At 45.8% G+C, this 15,445-nt stretch overlaps 71 non-coding genes across 71 annotated transcripts; all 71 read left to right on the plus strand.

Moving 5' to 3' along the window:
- Positions 1-82: 82 nt before the first annotated feature.
- trnan-guu (transfer RNA asparagine (anticodon GUU)) lies at positions 83-156 on the plus strand. The gene has a single exon. It is a non-coding gene; the product is annotated as a tRNA-Asn (tRNA).
- Positions 157-274: 118 nt separating this feature from the next.
- On the plus strand, positions 275-348 carry trnan-guu (transfer RNA asparagine (anticodon GUU)). The gene has a single exon. It is a non-coding gene; the product is annotated as a tRNA-Asn (tRNA).
- Positions 349-658: 310 nt separating this feature from the next.
- Positions 659-732, plus strand: trnan-guu (transfer RNA asparagine (anticodon GUU)). The gene has a single exon. It is a non-coding gene; the product is annotated as a tRNA-Asn (tRNA).
- Positions 733-850: 118 nt separating this feature from the next.
- trnan-guu (transfer RNA asparagine (anticodon GUU)) lies at positions 851-924 on the plus strand. The gene has a single exon. It is a non-coding gene; the product is annotated as a tRNA-Asn (tRNA).
- A 118-nt stretch (positions 925-1,042) lies between these two features.
- trnan-guu (transfer RNA asparagine (anticodon GUU)) lies at positions 1,043-1,116 on the plus strand. The gene has a single exon. It is a non-coding gene; the product is annotated as a tRNA-Asn (tRNA).
- Positions 1,117-1,426: 310 nt separating this feature from the next.
- Positions 1,427-1,500, plus strand: trnan-guu (transfer RNA asparagine (anticodon GUU)). Its single transcript has one exon. It is a non-coding gene; the product is annotated as a tRNA-Asn (tRNA).
- A 118-nt stretch (positions 1,501-1,618) lies between these two features.
- trnan-guu (transfer RNA asparagine (anticodon GUU)) lies at positions 1,619-1,692 on the plus strand. Its single transcript has one exon. It is a non-coding gene; the product is annotated as a tRNA-Asn (tRNA).
- A 118-nt stretch (positions 1,693-1,810) lies between these two features.
- trnan-guu (transfer RNA asparagine (anticodon GUU)) lies at positions 1,811-1,884 on the plus strand. Its single transcript has one exon. It is a non-coding gene; the product is annotated as a tRNA-Asn (tRNA).
- A 118-nt stretch (positions 1,885-2,002) lies between these two features.
- On the plus strand, positions 2,003-2,076 carry trnan-guu (transfer RNA asparagine (anticodon GUU)). Its single transcript has one exon. It is a non-coding gene; the product is annotated as a tRNA-Asn (tRNA).
- A 118-nt stretch (positions 2,077-2,194) lies between these two features.
- Positions 2,195-2,268, plus strand: trnan-guu (transfer RNA asparagine (anticodon GUU)). Its single transcript has one exon. It is a non-coding gene; the product is annotated as a tRNA-Asn (tRNA).
- Positions 2,269-2,386: 118 nt separating this feature from the next.
- On the plus strand, positions 2,387-2,460 carry trnan-guu (transfer RNA asparagine (anticodon GUU)). The gene has a single exon. It is a non-coding gene; the product is annotated as a tRNA-Asn (tRNA).
- Positions 2,461-2,578: 118 nt separating this feature from the next.
- On the plus strand, positions 2,579-2,652 carry trnan-guu (transfer RNA asparagine (anticodon GUU)). Its single transcript has one exon. It is a non-coding gene; the product is annotated as a tRNA-Asn (tRNA).
- A 118-nt stretch (positions 2,653-2,770) lies between these two features.
- trnan-guu (transfer RNA asparagine (anticodon GUU)) lies at positions 2,771-2,844 on the plus strand. The gene has a single exon. It is a non-coding gene; the product is annotated as a tRNA-Asn (tRNA).
- A 118-nt stretch (positions 2,845-2,962) lies between these two features.
- On the plus strand, positions 2,963-3,036 carry trnan-guu (transfer RNA asparagine (anticodon GUU)). The gene has a single exon. It is a non-coding gene; the product is annotated as a tRNA-Asn (tRNA).
- A 118-nt stretch (positions 3,037-3,154) lies between these two features.
- Positions 3,155-3,228, plus strand: trnan-guu (transfer RNA asparagine (anticodon GUU)). The gene has a single exon. It is a non-coding gene; the product is annotated as a tRNA-Asn (tRNA).
- A 118-nt stretch (positions 3,229-3,346) lies between these two features.
- Positions 3,347-3,420, plus strand: trnan-guu (transfer RNA asparagine (anticodon GUU)). Its single transcript has one exon. It is a non-coding gene; the product is annotated as a tRNA-Asn (tRNA).
- A 123-nt stretch (positions 3,421-3,543) lies between these two features.
- Positions 3,544-3,617, plus strand: trnan-guu (transfer RNA asparagine (anticodon GUU)). The gene has a single exon. It is a non-coding gene; the product is annotated as a tRNA-Asn (tRNA).
- Positions 3,618-3,735: 118 nt separating this feature from the next.
- Positions 3,736-3,809, plus strand: trnan-guu (transfer RNA asparagine (anticodon GUU)). The gene has a single exon. It is a non-coding gene; the product is annotated as a tRNA-Asn (tRNA).
- A 310-nt stretch (positions 3,810-4,119) lies between these two features.
- Positions 4,120-4,193, plus strand: trnan-guu (transfer RNA asparagine (anticodon GUU)). The gene has a single exon. It is a non-coding gene; the product is annotated as a tRNA-Asn (tRNA).
- Positions 4,194-4,311: 118 nt separating this feature from the next.
- Positions 4,312-4,385, plus strand: trnan-guu (transfer RNA asparagine (anticodon GUU)). The gene has a single exon. It is a non-coding gene; the product is annotated as a tRNA-Asn (tRNA).
- A 118-nt stretch (positions 4,386-4,503) lies between these two features.
- Positions 4,504-4,577, plus strand: trnan-guu (transfer RNA asparagine (anticodon GUU)). The gene has a single exon. It is a non-coding gene; the product is annotated as a tRNA-Asn (tRNA).
- A 118-nt stretch (positions 4,578-4,695) lies between these two features.
- Positions 4,696-4,769, plus strand: trnan-guu (transfer RNA asparagine (anticodon GUU)). Its single transcript has one exon. It is a non-coding gene; the product is annotated as a tRNA-Asn (tRNA).
- Positions 4,770-4,887: 118 nt separating this feature from the next.
- Positions 4,888-4,961, plus strand: trnan-guu (transfer RNA asparagine (anticodon GUU)). Its single transcript has one exon. It is a non-coding gene; the product is annotated as a tRNA-Asn (tRNA).
- Positions 4,962-5,079: 118 nt separating this feature from the next.
- Positions 5,080-5,153, plus strand: trnan-guu (transfer RNA asparagine (anticodon GUU)). Its single transcript has one exon. It is a non-coding gene; the product is annotated as a tRNA-Asn (tRNA).
- Positions 5,154-5,271: 118 nt separating this feature from the next.
- On the plus strand, positions 5,272-5,345 carry trnan-guu (transfer RNA asparagine (anticodon GUU)). Its single transcript has one exon. It is a non-coding gene; the product is annotated as a tRNA-Asn (tRNA).
- Positions 5,346-5,463: 118 nt separating this feature from the next.
- trnan-guu (transfer RNA asparagine (anticodon GUU)) lies at positions 5,464-5,537 on the plus strand. The gene has a single exon. It is a non-coding gene; the product is annotated as a tRNA-Asn (tRNA).
- A 118-nt stretch (positions 5,538-5,655) lies between these two features.
- Positions 5,656-5,729, plus strand: trnan-guu (transfer RNA asparagine (anticodon GUU)). Its single transcript has one exon. It is a non-coding gene; the product is annotated as a tRNA-Asn (tRNA).
- A 118-nt stretch (positions 5,730-5,847) lies between these two features.
- Positions 5,848-5,921, plus strand: trnan-guu (transfer RNA asparagine (anticodon GUU)). The gene has a single exon. It is a non-coding gene; the product is annotated as a tRNA-Asn (tRNA).
- Positions 5,922-6,044: 123 nt separating this feature from the next.
- Positions 6,045-6,118, plus strand: trnan-guu (transfer RNA asparagine (anticodon GUU)). The gene has a single exon. It is a non-coding gene; the product is annotated as a tRNA-Asn (tRNA).
- Positions 6,119-6,236: 118 nt separating this feature from the next.
- On the plus strand, positions 6,237-6,310 carry trnan-guu (transfer RNA asparagine (anticodon GUU)). The gene has a single exon. It is a non-coding gene; the product is annotated as a tRNA-Asn (tRNA).
- Positions 6,311-6,620: 310 nt separating this feature from the next.
- Positions 6,621-6,694, plus strand: trnan-guu (transfer RNA asparagine (anticodon GUU)). The gene has a single exon. It is a non-coding gene; the product is annotated as a tRNA-Asn (tRNA).
- Positions 6,695-6,812: 118 nt separating this feature from the next.
- On the plus strand, positions 6,813-6,886 carry trnan-guu (transfer RNA asparagine (anticodon GUU)). The gene has a single exon. It is a non-coding gene; the product is annotated as a tRNA-Asn (tRNA).
- A 118-nt stretch (positions 6,887-7,004) lies between these two features.
- On the plus strand, positions 7,005-7,078 carry trnan-guu (transfer RNA asparagine (anticodon GUU)). The gene has a single exon. It is a non-coding gene; the product is annotated as a tRNA-Asn (tRNA).
- A 118-nt stretch (positions 7,079-7,196) lies between these two features.
- Positions 7,197-7,270, plus strand: trnan-guu (transfer RNA asparagine (anticodon GUU)). Its single transcript has one exon. It is a non-coding gene; the product is annotated as a tRNA-Asn (tRNA).
- A 118-nt stretch (positions 7,271-7,388) lies between these two features.
- On the plus strand, positions 7,389-7,462 carry trnan-guu (transfer RNA asparagine (anticodon GUU)). The gene has a single exon. It is a non-coding gene; the product is annotated as a tRNA-Asn (tRNA).
- A 118-nt stretch (positions 7,463-7,580) lies between these two features.
- Positions 7,581-7,654, plus strand: trnan-guu (transfer RNA asparagine (anticodon GUU)). Its single transcript has one exon. It is a non-coding gene; the product is annotated as a tRNA-Asn (tRNA).
- A 118-nt stretch (positions 7,655-7,772) lies between these two features.
- Positions 7,773-7,846, plus strand: trnan-guu (transfer RNA asparagine (anticodon GUU)). The gene has a single exon. It is a non-coding gene; the product is annotated as a tRNA-Asn (tRNA).
- Positions 7,847-8,156: 310 nt separating this feature from the next.
- trnan-guu (transfer RNA asparagine (anticodon GUU)) lies at positions 8,157-8,230 on the plus strand. Its single transcript has one exon. It is a non-coding gene; the product is annotated as a tRNA-Asn (tRNA).
- A 118-nt stretch (positions 8,231-8,348) lies between these two features.
- Positions 8,349-8,422, plus strand: trnan-guu (transfer RNA asparagine (anticodon GUU)). Its single transcript has one exon. It is a non-coding gene; the product is annotated as a tRNA-Asn (tRNA).
- Positions 8,423-8,540: 118 nt separating this feature from the next.
- trnan-guu (transfer RNA asparagine (anticodon GUU)) lies at positions 8,541-8,614 on the plus strand. Its single transcript has one exon. It is a non-coding gene; the product is annotated as a tRNA-Asn (tRNA).
- Positions 8,615-8,732: 118 nt separating this feature from the next.
- trnan-guu (transfer RNA asparagine (anticodon GUU)) lies at positions 8,733-8,806 on the plus strand. Its single transcript has one exon. It is a non-coding gene; the product is annotated as a tRNA-Asn (tRNA).
- A 123-nt stretch (positions 8,807-8,929) lies between these two features.
- On the plus strand, positions 8,930-9,003 carry trnan-guu (transfer RNA asparagine (anticodon GUU)). Its single transcript has one exon. It is a non-coding gene; the product is annotated as a tRNA-Asn (tRNA).
- Positions 9,004-9,121: 118 nt separating this feature from the next.
- Positions 9,122-9,195, plus strand: trnan-guu (transfer RNA asparagine (anticodon GUU)). The gene has a single exon. It is a non-coding gene; the product is annotated as a tRNA-Asn (tRNA).
- Positions 9,196-9,505: 310 nt separating this feature from the next.
- trnan-guu (transfer RNA asparagine (anticodon GUU)) lies at positions 9,506-9,579 on the plus strand. The gene has a single exon. It is a non-coding gene; the product is annotated as a tRNA-Asn (tRNA).
- Positions 9,580-9,697: 118 nt separating this feature from the next.
- trnan-guu (transfer RNA asparagine (anticodon GUU)) lies at positions 9,698-9,771 on the plus strand. Its single transcript has one exon. It is a non-coding gene; the product is annotated as a tRNA-Asn (tRNA).
- Positions 9,772-9,889: 118 nt separating this feature from the next.
- trnan-guu (transfer RNA asparagine (anticodon GUU)) lies at positions 9,890-9,963 on the plus strand. Its single transcript has one exon. It is a non-coding gene; the product is annotated as a tRNA-Asn (tRNA).
- Positions 9,964-10,081: 118 nt separating this feature from the next.
- Positions 10,082-10,155, plus strand: trnan-guu (transfer RNA asparagine (anticodon GUU)). The gene has a single exon. It is a non-coding gene; the product is annotated as a tRNA-Asn (tRNA).
- Positions 10,156-10,273: 118 nt separating this feature from the next.
- On the plus strand, positions 10,274-10,347 carry trnan-guu (transfer RNA asparagine (anticodon GUU)). The gene has a single exon. It is a non-coding gene; the product is annotated as a tRNA-Asn (tRNA).
- Positions 10,348-10,465: 118 nt separating this feature from the next.
- trnan-guu (transfer RNA asparagine (anticodon GUU)) lies at positions 10,466-10,539 on the plus strand. The gene has a single exon. It is a non-coding gene; the product is annotated as a tRNA-Asn (tRNA).
- Positions 10,540-10,657: 118 nt separating this feature from the next.
- On the plus strand, positions 10,658-10,731 carry trnan-guu (transfer RNA asparagine (anticodon GUU)). The gene has a single exon. It is a non-coding gene; the product is annotated as a tRNA-Asn (tRNA).
- Positions 10,732-11,041: 310 nt separating this feature from the next.
- On the plus strand, positions 11,042-11,115 carry trnan-guu (transfer RNA asparagine (anticodon GUU)). The gene has a single exon. It is a non-coding gene; the product is annotated as a tRNA-Asn (tRNA).
- A 118-nt stretch (positions 11,116-11,233) lies between these two features.
- Positions 11,234-11,307, plus strand: trnan-guu (transfer RNA asparagine (anticodon GUU)). Its single transcript has one exon. It is a non-coding gene; the product is annotated as a tRNA-Asn (tRNA).
- A 118-nt stretch (positions 11,308-11,425) lies between these two features.
- On the plus strand, positions 11,426-11,499 carry trnan-guu (transfer RNA asparagine (anticodon GUU)). The gene has a single exon. It is a non-coding gene; the product is annotated as a tRNA-Asn (tRNA).
- A 118-nt stretch (positions 11,500-11,617) lies between these two features.
- On the plus strand, positions 11,618-11,691 carry trnan-guu (transfer RNA asparagine (anticodon GUU)). Its single transcript has one exon. It is a non-coding gene; the product is annotated as a tRNA-Asn (tRNA).
- Positions 11,692-11,809: 118 nt separating this feature from the next.
- trnan-guu (transfer RNA asparagine (anticodon GUU)) lies at positions 11,810-11,883 on the plus strand. The gene has a single exon. It is a non-coding gene; the product is annotated as a tRNA-Asn (tRNA).
- A 118-nt stretch (positions 11,884-12,001) lies between these two features.
- On the plus strand, positions 12,002-12,075 carry trnan-guu (transfer RNA asparagine (anticodon GUU)). The gene has a single exon. It is a non-coding gene; the product is annotated as a tRNA-Asn (tRNA).
- Positions 12,076-12,193: 118 nt separating this feature from the next.
- trnan-guu (transfer RNA asparagine (anticodon GUU)) lies at positions 12,194-12,267 on the plus strand. The gene has a single exon. It is a non-coding gene; the product is annotated as a tRNA-Asn (tRNA).
- Positions 12,268-12,385: 118 nt separating this feature from the next.
- Positions 12,386-12,459, plus strand: trnan-guu (transfer RNA asparagine (anticodon GUU)). The gene has a single exon. It is a non-coding gene; the product is annotated as a tRNA-Asn (tRNA).
- A 118-nt stretch (positions 12,460-12,577) lies between these two features.
- Positions 12,578-12,651, plus strand: trnan-guu (transfer RNA asparagine (anticodon GUU)). The gene has a single exon. It is a non-coding gene; the product is annotated as a tRNA-Asn (tRNA).
- Positions 12,652-12,769: 118 nt separating this feature from the next.
- On the plus strand, positions 12,770-12,843 carry trnan-guu (transfer RNA asparagine (anticodon GUU)). The gene has a single exon. It is a non-coding gene; the product is annotated as a tRNA-Asn (tRNA).
- Positions 12,844-12,961: 118 nt separating this feature from the next.
- Positions 12,962-13,035, plus strand: trnan-guu (transfer RNA asparagine (anticodon GUU)). The gene has a single exon. It is a non-coding gene; the product is annotated as a tRNA-Asn (tRNA).
- A 118-nt stretch (positions 13,036-13,153) lies between these two features.
- Positions 13,154-13,227, plus strand: trnan-guu (transfer RNA asparagine (anticodon GUU)). Its single transcript has one exon. It is a non-coding gene; the product is annotated as a tRNA-Asn (tRNA).
- A 118-nt stretch (positions 13,228-13,345) lies between these two features.
- trnan-guu (transfer RNA asparagine (anticodon GUU)) lies at positions 13,346-13,419 on the plus strand. Its single transcript has one exon. It is a non-coding gene; the product is annotated as a tRNA-Asn (tRNA).
- A 118-nt stretch (positions 13,420-13,537) lies between these two features.
- trnan-guu (transfer RNA asparagine (anticodon GUU)) lies at positions 13,538-13,611 on the plus strand. Its single transcript has one exon. It is a non-coding gene; the product is annotated as a tRNA-Asn (tRNA).
- Positions 13,612-13,729: 118 nt separating this feature from the next.
- trnan-guu (transfer RNA asparagine (anticodon GUU)) lies at positions 13,730-13,803 on the plus strand. The gene has a single exon. It is a non-coding gene; the product is annotated as a tRNA-Asn (tRNA).
- A 123-nt stretch (positions 13,804-13,926) lies between these two features.
- On the plus strand, positions 13,927-14,000 carry trnan-guu (transfer RNA asparagine (anticodon GUU)). Its single transcript has one exon. It is a non-coding gene; the product is annotated as a tRNA-Asn (tRNA).
- A 502-nt stretch (positions 14,001-14,502) lies between these two features.
- Positions 14,503-14,576, plus strand: trnan-guu (transfer RNA asparagine (anticodon GUU)). Its single transcript has one exon. It is a non-coding gene; the product is annotated as a tRNA-Asn (tRNA).
- A 118-nt stretch (positions 14,577-14,694) lies between these two features.
- Positions 14,695-14,768, plus strand: trnan-guu (transfer RNA asparagine (anticodon GUU)). The gene has a single exon. It is a non-coding gene; the product is annotated as a tRNA-Asn (tRNA).
- A 118-nt stretch (positions 14,769-14,886) lies between these two features.
- On the plus strand, positions 14,887-14,960 carry trnan-guu (transfer RNA asparagine (anticodon GUU)). The gene has a single exon. It is a non-coding gene; the product is annotated as a tRNA-Asn (tRNA).
- Positions 14,961-15,078: 118 nt separating this feature from the next.
- On the plus strand, positions 15,079-15,152 carry trnan-guu (transfer RNA asparagine (anticodon GUU)). The gene has a single exon. It is a non-coding gene; the product is annotated as a tRNA-Asn (tRNA).
- A 118-nt stretch (positions 15,153-15,270) lies between these two features.
- trnan-guu (transfer RNA asparagine (anticodon GUU)) lies at positions 15,271-15,344 on the plus strand. Its single transcript has one exon. It is a non-coding gene; the product is annotated as a tRNA-Asn (tRNA).
- The last annotated feature ends 101 nt before the right edge of the window (positions 15,345-15,445 follow it).

Raw genomic sequence — 15,445 nt, forward strand, 5'->3', positions numbered from 1 at the left:
TCATAAAGACGCTTTATTTCTTAATGAATTGGGGGAGTGGCCTTGCCATTGGGCGTAATTACCCAAATCGGCTGTCAGAAAGGTCTCTGTGGCGCAATTGGTCAGCGCGTTCGGCTGTTAACCGAAAGGTTGGTGGTTCAACCCCACCCAGGGACGTTTTGAGATTGTAAAGAAATGCAGACGTAACATATTTCATAAAGACGCTTTATTTCTTAATGAATTGGGGGAGTGGCCTTGCCATTGGGCGTAATTACCCAAATCGGCTGTCAGAAAGGTCTCTGTGGCGCAATTGGTCAGCGCGTTCGGCTGTTAACCGAAAGGTTGGTGGTTCAACCCCACCCAGGGACGTTTTGAGATTGTAAATAAATGCAGACGTAACATAATTCATAAAGACGCTTTATTTCTTAATGAATTGGGGGAGTGGCCTTGCCATTGGGCGTAATTACCCAAATCGGCGATCAGAAAGGTCTCTGTGGCACAATTGGTCAGCGCATTCGGCTGTTAACTGAAAGGTTGGTGGTTCAAGCCCACCCAGGGACGTTTTGAGATTGTAAAGAAATGCAGACGTAACATAATTTGTGAAAATGCTTTATTTCTTAATGAATTGGGGGAGTCGCCTTGCCGTTGGGCGTAATTACCCAAATCGGCTGTCAGAAAGGTCTCTGTGGCGCAATTGGTCAGCGCGTTCGGCTGTTAACCGAAAGGTTGGTGGTTCAACCCCACCCAGGGACGTTTTGAGATTGTAAAGAAATGCAGACTTAACATAATTCATAAAGACGCTTTATTTCTTAATGAATTGGGGGAGGGGCTTTGCCATTGGGCGTAATTACCCAAATCAGCGAACAGAAAGGTCTCTGTGGCGCAATTGGTCAGCGCGTTCGGCTGTTAACCGAAAGGTTGGTGGTTCAACCCCACCCAGGGACGTTTTGAGATTGTAAAGAAATGCAGACGTTACATAATTCATAAAGACGCTTTATTTCTTAATGAATTGGGGGAGTGGCCTTGCCATTGGGCGTAATTACCCAAATCGGCGATCAGAAAGGTCTCTGTGGCGCAATTGGTCAGCGCATTCGGCTGTTAACTGAAAGGTTGGTGGTTCAAGCCCACCCAGGGACGTTTTGAGATTGTAAAGAAATGCAGACGTAACATAATTTGTGAAAATGCTTTATTTCTTAATGAATTGCGGGAGTGGCCTTGCCATTGGGCGTAATTACCCAAATCGGCTGTCAGAAAGGTCTCCGTGCCGCAATTGGTCAGCGCGTTCGGCTGTTAACTGAAAGGTTGGTGGTTCAAGCCCACCCAGGGACGTTTTGAGATTGTAAAGAAATGCAGACGTAACATAATTTGTGAAGATGCTTTATTTCTTAATGAATTGCGGGAGTCGCCTTGCCATTGGGCGTAATTACCCAAATCGGCGATCAGAAAGGTCTCTGTGGCGCAATTGGTCAGCGCGTTCGGCTGTTAACTGAAAGGTTGGTGGTTCAACCCCACCCAGGGACGTTTTGAGATTGTAAAGAAATGCAGACGTAACATATTTCCTAAAGACGCTTTATTTCTTAATGAATTGGGGGAGTGGCCTTGCCATTGGGCGTAATTACCCAAATCGGCTGTCAGAAAGGTCTCTGTGGCGCAATTGGTCAGCGCGTTCGGCTGTTAACCGAAAGGTTGGTGGTTCAACCCCACCCAGGGACGTTTTGAGATTGTAAAGAAATGCAGACGTAACATATTTCATAAAGACGCTTTATTTCTTAATGAATTGGGGGAGTGGCCTTGCCATTGGGCGTAATTACCCAAATCGGCTGTCAGAAAGGTCTCTGTGGCGCAATTGGTCAGCGCGTTCGGCTGTTAACCGAAAGGTTGGTGGTTCAACCCCACCCAGGGACGTTTTGAGATTGTAAATAAATGCAGACGTAACATAATTCATAAAGACGCTTTATTTCTTAATGAATTGGGGGAGTGGCCTTGCCATTGGGCGTAATTACCCAAATCGGCGATCAGAAAGGTCTCTGTGGCACAATTGGTCAGCGCATTCGGCTGTTAACTGAAAGGTTGGTGGTTCAAGCCCACCCAGGGACGTTTTGAGATTGTAAAGAAATGCAGACGTAACATAATTTGTGAAAATGCTTTATTTCTTAATGAATTGGGGGAGTCGCCTTGCCGTTGGGCGTAATTACCCAAATCGGCTGTCAGAAAGGTCTCTGTGGCGCAATTGGTCAGCGCGTTCGGCTGTTAACCGAAAGGTTGGTGGTTCAACCCCACCCAGGGACGTTTTGAGATTGTAAAGAAATGCAGACTTAACATAATTCATAAAGACGCTTTATTTCTTAATGAATTGGGGGAGGGGCTTTGCCATTGGGCGTAATTACCCAAATCAGCGAACAGAAAGGTCTCTGTGGCGCAATTGGTCAGCGCGTTCGGCTGTTAACCGAAAGGTTGGTGGTTCAACCCCACCCAGGGACGTTTTGAGATTGTAAAGAAATGCAGACGTTACATAATTCATAAAGACGCTTTATTTCTTAATGAATTGGGGGAGTGGCCTTGCCATTGGGCGTAATTACCCAAATCGGCGATCAGAAAGGTCTCTGTGGCGCAATTGGTCAGCGCATTCGGCTGTTAACTGAAAGGTTGGTGGTTCAAGCCCACCCAGGGACGTTTTGAGATTGTAAAGAAATGCAGACGTAACATAATTTGTGAAAATGCTTTATTTCTTAATGAATTGCGGGAGTGGCCTTGCCATTGGGCGTAATTACCCAAATCGGCTGTCAGAAAGGTCTCTGTGGCGCAATTGGTCAGCGCGTTCGGCTGTTAACTGAAAGGTTGGTGGTTCAACCCCACCCAGGGACGTTTTGAGATTGTAAAGAAATACAGACTTAACATAATTTATAAAGACACTTTATTTCTTAATGAATTGCGGGAGTGTCCTTGCCATTGGGCGTAATTACCCAAATCGGCTGTCAGAAACGTCTCTGTGGCGCAATTGGTCAGCGCGTTCGGCTGTTAACCGAAAGGTTGGTGGTTCAACCCCACCCAGGGACGTTTTGAGATTGTAAAGAAATGCAGACGTAACATAATTCATAAAGACGCTTTATTTCTTAATGAATTGGGGGAGTGGCCTTGCCATTGGGCGTAATTACCCAAATCAGCGAACAGAAAGGTCTCTGTGGCGCAATTGGTCAGCGCGTTCGGCTGTTAACCGAAAGGTTGGTGGTTCAACCCCACCCAGGGACGTTTTGAGATTGTAAAGAAATGCAGACTTAACATAATTTGTGAAAATGCTTTATTTCTTAATGAATTGGGGGAGTCGCCTTGCCGTTGGGCGTAATTACCCAAATCGGCGATCAGAAAGGTCTCTGTGGCGCAATTGGTCAGCGCGTTCGGCTGTTAACCGAAAGGTTGGTGGTTCAACCCCACCCAGGGACGTTTTGAGATTGTAAAGAAATACAGACTTAACATAATTTATAAATCAATTTATAAAACATAATTAATGAATTGCGGGAGTGGCCTTGCCATTGGGCGTAATTACCCAAATCGGCGATCAGAAAGGTCTCTGTGGCGCAATTGGTCAGCGCATTCGGCTGTTAACTGAAAGGTTGGTGGTTCAAGCCCACCCAGGGACGTTTTGAGATTGTAAAGAAATGCAGACGTAACATAATTTGTGAAAATGCTTTATTTCTTAATGAATTGGGGGAGTCGCCTTGCCATTGGGCGTAATTACCCAAATCGGCGATCAGAAAGGTCTCCGTGGCGCAATTGGTCAGCGCGTTCGGCTGTTAACCGAAAGGTTGGTGGTTCAACCCCACCCAGGGACGTTTTGAGATTGTAAAGAAATACAGACTTAACATAATTTATAAAGACACTTTATTTCTTAATGAATTGCGGGAGTGGCCTTGCCATTGGGCGTAATTACCCAAATCGGCTGTCAGAAAGGTCTCCGTGGCGCAATTGGTCAGCGCGTTCGGCTGTTAACTGAAAGGTTGGTGGTTCAAGCCCACCCAGGGACGTTTTGAGATTGTAAAGAAATGCAGACGTAACATATTTCCTAAAGACGCTTTATTTCTTAATGAATTGGGGGAGTGGCCTTGCCATTGGGCGTAATTACCCAAATCGGCTGTCAGAAAGGTCTCTGTGGCGCAATTGGTCAGCGCGTTCGGCTGTTAACCGAAAGGTTGGTGGTTCAACCCCACCCAGGGACGTTTTGAGATTGTAAAGAAATGCAGACGTAACATATTTCATAAAGACGCTTTATTTCTTAATGAATTGGGGGAGTGGCCTTGCCATTGGGCGTAATTACCCAAATCGGCTGTCAGAAAGGTCTCTGTGGCGCAATTGGTCAGCGCGTTCGGCTGTTAACCGAAAGGTTGGTGGTTCAACCCCACCCAGGGACGTTTTGAGATTGTAAATAAATGCAGACGTAACATAATTCATAAAGACGCTTTATTTCTTAATGAATTGGGGGAGTGGCCTTGCCATTGGGCGTAATTACCCAAATCGGCGATCAGAAAGGTCTCTGTGGCACAATTGGTCAGCGCATTCGGCTGTTAACTGAAAGGTTGGTGGTTCAAGCCCACCCAGGGACGTTTTGAGATTGTAAAGAAATGCAGACGTAACATAATTTGTGAAAATGCTTTATTTCTTAATGAATTGGGGGAGTCGCCTTGCCGTTGGGCGTAATTACCCAAATCGGCTGTCAGAAAGGTCTCTGTGGCGCAATTGGTCAGCGCGTTCGGCTGTTAACCGAAAGGTTGGTGGTTCAACCCCACCCAGGGACGTTTTGAGATTGTAAAGAAATGCAGACTTAACATAATTCATAAAGACGCTTTATTTCTTAATGAATTGGGGGAGGGGCTTTGCCATTGGGCGTAATTACCCAAATCAGCGAACAGAAAGGTCTCTGTGGCGCAATTGGTCAGCGCGTTCGGCTGTTAACCGAAAGGTTGGTGGTTCAACCCCACCCAGGGACGTTTTGAGATTGTAAAGAAATGCAGACGTTACATAATTCATAAAGACGCTTTATTTCTTAATGAATTGGGGGAGTGGCCTTGCCATTGGGCGTAATTACCCAAATCGGCGATCAGAAAGGTCTCTGTGGCGCAATTGGTCAGCGCATTCGGCTGTTAACTGAAAGGTTGGTGGTTCAAGCCCACCCAGGGACGTTTTGAGATTGTAAAGAAATGCAGACGTAACATAATTTGTGAAAATGCTTTATTTCTTAATGAATTGCGGGAGTGGCCTTGCCATTGGGCGTAATTACCCAAATCGGCTGTCAGAAAGGTCTCTGTGGCGCAATTGGTCAGCGCGTTCGGCTGTTAACTGAAAGGTTGGTGGTTCAACCCCACCCAGGGACGTTTTGAGATTGTAAAGAAATACAGACTTAACATAATTTATAAAGACACTTTATTTCTTAATGAATTGCGGGAGTGTCCTTGCCATTGGGCGTAATTACCCAAATCGGCTGTCAGAAACGTCTCTGTGGCGCAATTGGTCAGCGCGTTCGGCTGTTAACCGAAAGGTTGGTGGTTCAACCCCACCCAGGGACGTTTTGAGATTGTAAAGAAATGCAGACGTAACATAATTCATAAAGACGCTTTATTTCTTAATGAATTGGGGGAGTGGCCTTGCCATTGGGCGTAATTACCCAAATCAGCGAACAGAAAGGTCTCTGTGGCGCAATTGGTCAGCGCGTTCGGCTGTTAACCGAAAGGTTGGTGGTTCAACCCCACCCAGGGACGTTTTGAGATTGTAAAGAAATGCAGACTTAACATAATTTGTGAAAATGCTTTATTTCTTAATGAATTGGGGGAGTCGCCTTGCCGTTGGGCGTAATTACCCAAATCGGCGATCAGAAAGGTCTCTGTGGCGCAATTGGTCAGCGCGTTCGGCTGTTAACCGAAAGGTTGGTGGTTCAACCCCACCCAGGGACGTTTTGAGATTGTAAAGAAATACAGACTTAACATAATTTATAAATCAATTTATAAAACATAATTAATGAATTGCGGGAGTGGCCTTGCCATTGGGCGTAATTACCCAAATCGGCGATCAGAAAGGTCTCTGTGGCGCAATTGGTCAGCGCATTCGGCTGTTAACTGAAAGGTTGGTGGTTCAAGCCCACCCAGGGACGTTTTGAGATTGTAAAGAAATGCAGACGTAACATAATTTGTGAAAATGCTTTATTTCTTAATGAATTGGGGGAGTCGCCTTGCCATTGGGCGTAATTACCCAAATCGGCGATCAGAAAGGTCTCCGTGGCGCAATTGGTCAGCGCGTTCGGCTGTTAACCGAAAGGTTGGTGGTTCAACCCCACCCAGGGACGTTTTGAGATTGTAAAGAAATACAGACTTAACATAATTTATAAAGACACTTTATTTCTTAATGAATTGCGGGAGTGGCCTTGCCATTGGGCGTAATTACCCAAATCGGCTGTCAGAAAGGTCTCCGTGGCGCAATTGGTCAGCGCGTTCGGCTGTTAACTGAAAGGTTGGTGGTTCAAGCCCACCCAGGGACGTTTTGAGATTGTAAAGAAATGCAGACGTAACATAATTCATAAAGACGCTTTATTTTTTGATGAATTGGGGGAGTGGCCTTGCCATTGGGCGTAATTACCAAAATCTGCGATAAGAAAGGTCTCTGTGGCGCAATTGGTCAGCGCGTTCGGCTGTTAACTGAAAGGTTGGTGGTTCAACCCCACCCAGGGACGTTTTGAGATTGTAAAGAAATACAGACTTAACATAATTTATGAAGACACTTTATTTCTTAATGAATTGCGGGAGTGGCCTTGCCATTGGGCGTAATTACCCAAATCGGCTGTCAGAAAGGTCTCAGTGGCGCAATTGGTCAGCGCGTTCGGCTGTTAACCGAAAGGTTGGTGGTTCAACCCCACCCAGGGACGTTTTGAGATTGTAAAGAAATGCAGACGTAACATATTTCATAAAGACGCTTTATTTCTTAATGAATTGGGGGAGTGGCCTTGCCATTGGGCGTAATTACCCAAATCGGCGATCAGAAAGGTCTCTGTGGCGCAATTGGTCAGCGCATTTGGCTGTTAACTGAAAGGTTGGTGGTTCAAGCCCACCCAGGGACGTTTTGAGATTGTAAGGAAATGCAGACGTAACATAATTTGTGAAAATGCTTTATTTCTTAATGAATTGGGGGAGTCGCCTTGCCGTTGGGCGTAATTACCCAAATCGGTGATCAGAAAGGTCTCTGTGGCGCAATTGGTCAGCGCGTTCGGCTGTTAACCGAAAGGTTGGTGGTTCAGGCCCACCCAGGGACGTTTTGAGATTGTAAAGAAATGCAGACGTAACATAATTTGTGAAGATGCTTTATTTCTTAATGAATTGCGGGAGTCGCCTTGCCATTGGGCGTAATTACCCAAATCAGCGATCAGAAAGGTCTCTGTGGCGCAATTGGTCAGCGCGTTCGGCTGTTAACCGAAAGGTTGGTGGTTCAACCCCACCCAGGGACGTTTTGAGATTGTAAAGAAATGCAGACGTAACATAATTTGTGAAGATGCTTTATTTCTTAATGAATTGCGGGAGTCGCCTTGCCATTGGGCGTAATTACCCAAATCGGCTGTCAGAAAGGTCTCTGTGGCGCAATTGGTCAGCGCGTTCGGCTGTTAACCGAAAGGTTGGTGGTTCAAGCCCACCCAGGGACGTTTTGAGATTGTAAAGAAATGCAGACGTAACATAATTTGTGAAGATGCTTTATTTCTTAATGAATTGGGGGAGTCGCCTTGCCGTTGGGCGTAATTACCCAAATCGGCGATCAGAAAGGTCTCTGTGGCGCAATTGGTCAGCGCGTTCGGCTGTTAACTGAAAGGTTGGTGGTTCAACCCCACCCAGGGACGTTTTGAGATTGTAAAGAAATACAGACTTAACATAATTTATAAAGACACTTTATTTCTTAATGAATTGCGGGAGTGGCCTTGCCATTGGGCGTAATTACCCAAATCGGCTGTCAGAAAGGTCTCCGTGCCGCAATTGGTCAGCGCGTTCGGCTGTTAACTGAAAGGTTGGTGGTTCAAGCCCACCCAGGGACGTTTTGAGATTGTAAAGAAATGCAGACGTAACATAATTTGTGAAGATGCTTTATTTCTTAATGAATTGCGGGAGTCGCCTTGCCATTGGGCGTAATTACCCAAATCGGCGATCAGAAAGGTCTCTGTGGCGCAATTGGTCAGCGCGTTCGGCTGTTAACTGAAAGGTTGGTGGTTCAACCCCACCCAGGGACGTTTTGAGATTGTAAAGAAATGCAGACGTAACATATTTCATAAAGACGCTTTATTTCTTAATGAATTGGGGGAGTGGCCTTGCCATTGGGCGTAATTACCCAAATCGGCTGTCAGAAAGGTCTCTGTGGCGCAATTGGTCAGCGCGTTCGGCTGTTAACCGAAAGGTTGGTGGTTCAACCCCACCCAGGGACGTTTTGAGATTGTAAAGAAATGCAGACGTAACATATTTCATAAAGACGCTTTATTTCTTAATGAATTGGGGGAGTGGCCTTGCCATTGGGCGTAATTACCCAAATCGGCTGTCAGAAAGGTCTCTGTGGCGCAATTGGTCAGCGCGTTCGGCTGTTAACCGAAAGGTTGGTGGTTCAACCCCACCCAGGGACGTTTTGAGATTGTAAAGAAATGCAGACTTAACATAATTTGTGAAAATGCTTTATTTCTTAATGAATTGGGGGAGTCGCCTTGCCGTTGGGCGTAATTACCCAAATCGGCGATCAGAAAGGTCTCTGTGGCGCAATTGGTCAGCGCGTTCGGCTGTTAACCGAAAGGTTGGTGGTTCAACCCCACCCAGGGACGTTTTGAGATTGTAAAGAAATACAGACTTAACATAATTTATAAATCAATTTATAAAACATAATTAATGAATTGCGGGAGTGGCCTTGCCATTGGGCGTAATTACCCAAATCGGCGATCAGAAAGGTCTCTGTGGCGCAATTGGTCAGCGCATTCGGCTGTTAACTGAAAGGTTGGTGGTTCAAGCCCACCCAGGGACGTTTTGAGATTGTAAAGAAATGCAGACGTAACATAATTTGTGAAAATGCTTTATTTCTTAATGAATTGGGGGAGTCGCCTTGCCATTGGGCGTAATTACCCAAATCGGCGATCAGAAAGGTCTCCGTGGCGCAATTGGTCAGCGCGTTCGGCTGTTAACCGAAAGGTTGGTGGTTCAACCCCACCCAGGGACGTTTTGAGATTGTAAAGAAATACAGACTTAACATAATTTATAAAGACACTTTATTTCTTAATGAATTGCGGGAGTGGCCTTGCCATTGGGCGTAATTACCCAAATCGGCTGTCAGAAAGGTCTCCGTGGCGCAATTGGTCAGCGCGTTCGGCTGTTAACTGAAAGGTTGGTGGTTCAAGCCCACCCAGGGACGTTTTGAGATTGTAAAGAAATGCAGACGTAACATAATTCATAAAGACGCTTTATTTTTTGATGAATTGGGGGAGTGGCCTTGCCATTGGGCGTAATTACCAAAATCTGCGATAAGAAAGGTCTCTGTGGCGCAATTGGTCAGCGCGTTCGGCTGTTAACTGAAAGGTTGGTGGTTCAACCCCACCCAGGGACGTTTTGAGATTGTAAAGAAATACAGACTTAACATAATTTATGAAGACACTTTATTTCTTAATGAATTGCGGGAGTGGCCTTGCCATTGGGCGTAATTACCCAAATCGGCTGTCAGAAAGGTCTCAGTGGCGCAATTGGTCAGCGCGTTCGGCTGTTAACCGAAAGGTTGGTGGTTCAACCCCACCCAGGGACGTTTTGAGATTGTAAAGAAATGCAGACGTAACATATTTCATAAAGACGCTTTATTTCTTAATGAATTGGGGGAGTGGCCTTGCCATTGGGCGTAATTACCCAAATCGGCGATCAGAAAGGTCTCTGTGGCGCAATTGGTCAGCGCATTTGGCTGTTAACTGAAAGGTTGGTGGTTCAAGCCCACCCAGGGACGTTTTGAGATTGTAAAGAAATGCAGACGTAACATAATTTGTGAAAATGCTTTATTTCTTAATGAATTGGGGGAGTCGCCTTGCCGTTGGGCGTAATTACCCAAATCGGTGATCAGAAAGGTCTCTGTGGCGCAATTGGTCAGCGCGTTCGGCTGTTAACCGAAAGGTTGGTGGTTCAGGCCCACCCAGGGACGTTTTGAGATTGTAAAGAAATGCAGACGTAACATAATTTGTGAAGATGCTTTATTTCTTAATGAATTGCGGGAGTCGCCTTGCCATTGGGCGTAATTACCCAAATCAGCGATCAGAAAGGTCTCTGTGGCGCAATTGGTCAGCGCGTTCGGCTGTTAACCGAAAGGTTGGTGGTTCAACCCCACCCAGGGACGTTTTGAGATTGTAAAGAAATGCAGACGTAACATAATTTGTGAAGATGCTTTATTTCTTAATGAATTGCGGGAGTCGCCTTGCCATTGGGCGTAATTACCCAAATCGGCTGTCAGAAAGGTCTCTGTGGCGCAATTGGTCAGCGCGTTCGGCTGTTAACCGAAAGGTTGGTGGTTCAAGCCCACCCAGGGACGTTTTGAGATTGTAAAGAAATGCAGACGTAACATAATTTGTGAAGATGCTTTATTTCTTAATGAATTGGGGGAGTCGCCTTGCCGTTGGGCGTAATTACCCAAATCGGCGATCAGAAAGGTCTCTGTGGCGCAATTGGTCAGCGCGTTCGGCTGTTAACTGAAAGGTTGGTGGTTCAACCCCACCCAGGGACGTTTTGAGATTGTAAAGAAATACAGACTTAACATAATTTATAAAGACACTTTATTTCTTAATGAATTGCGGGAGTGGCCTTGCCATTGGGCGTAATTACCCAAATCGGCTGTCAGAAAGGTCTCCGTGCCGCAATTGGTCAGCGCGTTCGGCTGTTAACTGAAAGGTTGGTGGTTCAAGCCCACCCAGGGACGTTTTGAGATTGTAAAGAAATGCAGACGTAACATAATTTGTGAAGATGCTTTATTTCTTAATGAATTGCGGGAGTCGCCTTGCCATTGGGCGTAATTACCCAAATCGGCGATCAGAAAGGTCTCTGTGGCGCAATTGGTCAGCGCGTTCGGCTGTTAACTGAAAGGTTGGTGGTTCAACCCCACCCAGGGACGTTTTGAGATTGTAAAGAAATGCAGACGTAACATATTTCATAAAGACGCTTTATTTCTTAATGAATTGGGGGAGTGGCCTTGCCATTGGGCGTAATTACCCAAATCGGCTGTCAGAAAGGTCTCTGTGGCGCAATTGGTCAGCGCGTTCGGCTGTTAACCGAAAGGTTGGTGGTTCAACCCCACCCAGGGACGTTTTGAGATTGTAAAGAAATGCAGACGTAACATATTTCATAAAGACGCTTTATTTCTTAATGAATTGGGGGAGTGGCCTTGCCATTGGGCGTAATTACCCAAATCGGCTGTCAGAAAGGTCTCTGTGGCGCAATTGGTCAGCGCGTTCGGCTGTTAACCGAAAGGTTGGTGGTTCAACCCCACCCAGGGACGTTTTGAGATTGTAAATAAATGCAGACGTAACATAATTCATAAAGACGCTTTATTTCTTAATGAATTGGGGGAGTGGCCTTGCCATTGGGCGTAATTACCCAAATCGGCGATCAGAAAGGTCTCTGTGGCACAATTGGTCAGCGCATTCGGCTGTTAACTGAAAGGTTGGTGGTTCAAGCCCACCCAGGGACGTTTTGAGATTGTAAAGAAATGCAGACGTAACATATTTCATAAAGACGCTTTATTTCTTAATGAATTGGGGGAGTGGCCTTGCCATTGGGCGTAATTACCCAAATCGGCTGTCAGAAAGGTCTCTGTGGCGCAATTGGTCAGCGCGTTCGGCTGTTAACCGAAAGGTTGGTGGTTCAACCCCACCCAGGGACGTTTTGAGATTGTAAAGAAATGCAGACGTAACATATTTCATAAAGACGCTTTATTTCTTAATGAATTGGGGGAGTGGCCTTGCCATTGGGCGTAATTACCCAAATCGGCTGTCAGAAAGGTCTCTGTGGCGCAATTGGTCAGCGCGTTCGGCTGTTAACCGAAAGGTTGGTGGTTCAACCCCACCCAGGGACGTTTTGAGATTGTAAATAAATGCAGACGTAACATAATTCATAAAGACGCTTTATTTCTTAATGAATTGGGGGAGTGGCCTTGCCATTGGGCGTAATTACCCAAATCGGCGATCAGAAAGGTCTCTGTGGCACAATTGGTCAGCGCATTCGGCTGTTAACTGAAAGGTTGGTGGTTCAAGCCCACCCAGGGACGTTTTGAGATTGTAAAGAAATGCAGACGTAACATAATTTGTGAAAATGCTTTATTTCTTAATGAATTGGGGGAGTGGCCTTGCCATTGGGCGTAATTACCCAAATTGGCTGTCAGAAAGGTCTCTGTGGCGCAATTGGTCAGCGCGTTCGGCTGTTAACCGAAAGGTTGGTGGTTCAACCCCACCCAGGGACGTTTTGAGATTGTAAATAAATGCAGACGTAACATAATTCATAAAGATGCTTTATTTCTTAATGAATTGGGGGAGTGGCCTTGCCATTGGGCGTAATTACCCAAATCGGCGATCAGAAAGGTCTCTGTGGCACAATTGGTCAGCGCATTCGGCTGTTAACTGAAAGGTTGGTGGTTCAAGCCCACCCAGGGACGTTTTGAGATTGTAAAGAAATGCAGACGTAACATAATTTGTGAAAATGCTTTATTTCTTAATGAATTGGGGGAGTCGCCTTGCCGTTGGGCGTAATTACCCAAATCGGCTGTCAGAAAGGTCTTTGTGGCGCAATTGGTCAGCGCGTTCGGCTGTTAACCGAAAGGTTGGTGGTTCAACCCCACCCAGGGACGTTTTGAGATTGTAAAGAAATGCAGACTTAACATAATTCATAAAGACGCTTTATTTCTTAATGAATTGGGGGAGGGGCTTTGCCATTGGGCGTAATTACCCAAATCAGCGAACAGAAAGGTCTCTGTGGCGCAATTGGTCAGCGCGTTCGGCTGTTAACCGAAAGGTTGGTGGTTCAACCCCACCCAGGGACGTTTTGAGATTGTAAAGAAATGCAGACGTTACATAATTCATAAAGACGCTTTATTTCTTAATGAATTGGGGGAGTGGCCTTGCCATTGGGCGTAATTACCCAAATCGGCGATCAGAAAGGTCTCTGTGGCGCAATTGGTCAGCGCATTCGGCTGTTAACTGAAAGGTTGGTGGTTCAAGCCCACCCAGGGACGTTTTGAGATTGTAAAGAAATGCAGACGTAACATAATTTGTGAAAATGCTTTATTTCTTAATGAATTGCGGGAGTGGCCTTGCCATTGGGCGTAATTACCCAAATCGGCTGTCAGAAAGGTCTCTGTGGCGCAATTGGTCAGCGCGTTCGGCTGTTAACTGAAAGGTTGGTGGTTCAACCCCACCCAGGGACGTTTTGAGATTGTAAAGAAATACAGACTTAACATAATTTATAAAGACACTTTATTTCTTAATGAATTGCGGGAGTGTCCTTGCCATTGGGCGTAATTACCCAAATCGGCTGTCAGAAACGTCTCTGTGGCGCAATTGGTCAGCGCGTTCGGCTGTTAACCGAAAGGTTGGTGGTTCAACCCCACCCAGGGACGTTTTGAGATTGTAAAGAAATGCAGACGTAACATAATTCATAAAGACGCTTTATTTCTTAATGAATTGGGGGAGTGGCCTTGCCATTGGGCGTAATTACCCAAATCAGCGAACAGAAAGGTCTCTGTGGCGCAATTGGTCAGCGCGTTCGGCTGTTAACCGAAAGGTTGGTGGTTCAACCCCACCCAGGGACGTTTTGAGATTGTAAAGAAATACAGACTTAACATAATTTATAAATCAATTTATAAAACATAATTAATGAATTGCGGGAGTGGCCTTGCCATTGGGCGTAATTACCCAAATCGGCGATCAGAAAGGTCTCTGTGGCGCAATTGGTCAGCGCATTCGGCTGTTAACTGAAAGGTTGGTGGTTCAAGCCCACCCAGGGACGTTTTGAGATTGTAAAGAAATGCAGACGTAACATAATTTGTGAAAATGCTTTATTTCTTAATGAATTGGGGGAGTCGCCTTGCCATTGGGCGTAATTACCCAAATCGGCGATCAGAAAGGTCTCCGTGGCGCAATTGGTCAGCGCGTTCGGCTGTTAACCGAAATGTTGGTGGTTCAACCCCACCCAGGGACGTTTTGAGATTGTAAAGAAATACAGACTTAACATAATTTATAAAGACACTTTATTTCTTAATGAATTGCGGGAGTGGCCTTGCCATTGGGCGTAATTACCCAAATCGGCTGTCAGAAAGGTCTCCGTGGCGCAATTGGTCAGCGCGTTCGGCTGTTAACTGAAAGGTTGGTGGTTCAAGCCCACCCAGGGACGTTTTGAGATTGTAAAGAAATGCAGACGTAACATAATTCATAAAGACGCTTTATTTTTTGATGAATTGGGGGAGTGGCCTTGCCATTGGGCGTAATTACCAAAATCTGCGATAAGAAAGGTCTCTGTGGCGCAATTGGTCAGCGCGTTCGGCTGTTAACTGAAAGGTTGGTGGTTCAACCCCACCCAGGGACGTTTTGAGATTGTAAAGAAATACAGACTTAACATAATTTATGAAGACACTTTATTTCTTAATGAATTGCGGGAGTGGCCTTGCCATTGGGCGTAATTACCCAAATCGGCTGTCAGAAAGGTCTCTGTGGCGCAATTGGTCAGCGCGTTCGGCTGTTAACCGAAAGGTTGGTGGTTCAACCCCACCCAGGGACGTTTTGAGATTGTAAAGAAATGCAGACGTAACATATTTCATAAAGACGCTTTATTTCTTAATGAATTGGGGGAGTGGCCTTGCCATTGGGCGTAATTACCCAAATCGGCGATCAGAAAGGTCTCTGTGGCGCAATTGGTCAGCGCATTTGGCTGTTAACTGAAAGGTTGGTGGTTCAAGCCCACCCAGGGACGTTTTGAGATTGTAAAGAAATGCAGACGTAACATAATTTGTGAAAATGCTTTATTTCTTAATGAATTGGGGGAGTCGCCTTGCCGTTGGGCGTAATTACCCAAATCGGCGATCAGAAAGGTCTCTGTGGCGCAATTGGTCAGCGCGTTCGGCTGTTAACCGAAAGGTTGGTGGTTCAGGCCCACCCAGGGACGTTTTGAGATTGTAAAGAAATGCAGACGTAACATAATTTGTGAAGATGCTTTATTTCTTAATGAATTGCGGGAGTCGCCTTGCCATTGGGCGTAATTACCCAAATCAGCGATCAGAAAGGTCTCTGTGGCGCAATTGGTCAGCGCGTTCGGCTGTTAACCGAAAGGTTGGTGGTTCAACCCCACCCAGGGACGTTTTGAGATTGTAAAGAAATGCAGACGTAACATAATTTGTGAAGATGCTTTATTTCTTAATGAATTGCGGGAGTCGCCTTGCCATTGGGCGTAATTACCCA

The sequence above is a fragment of the Gasterosteus aculeatus genome, chromosome 7 (genome assembly GCF_964276395.1).
Source record: "Gasterosteus aculeatus chromosome 7, fGasAcu3.hap1.1, whole genome shotgun sequence".
Taxonomy (NCBI): domain Eukaryota; kingdom Metazoa; phylum Chordata; class Actinopteri; order Perciformes; family Gasterosteidae; genus Gasterosteus; species Gasterosteus aculeatus.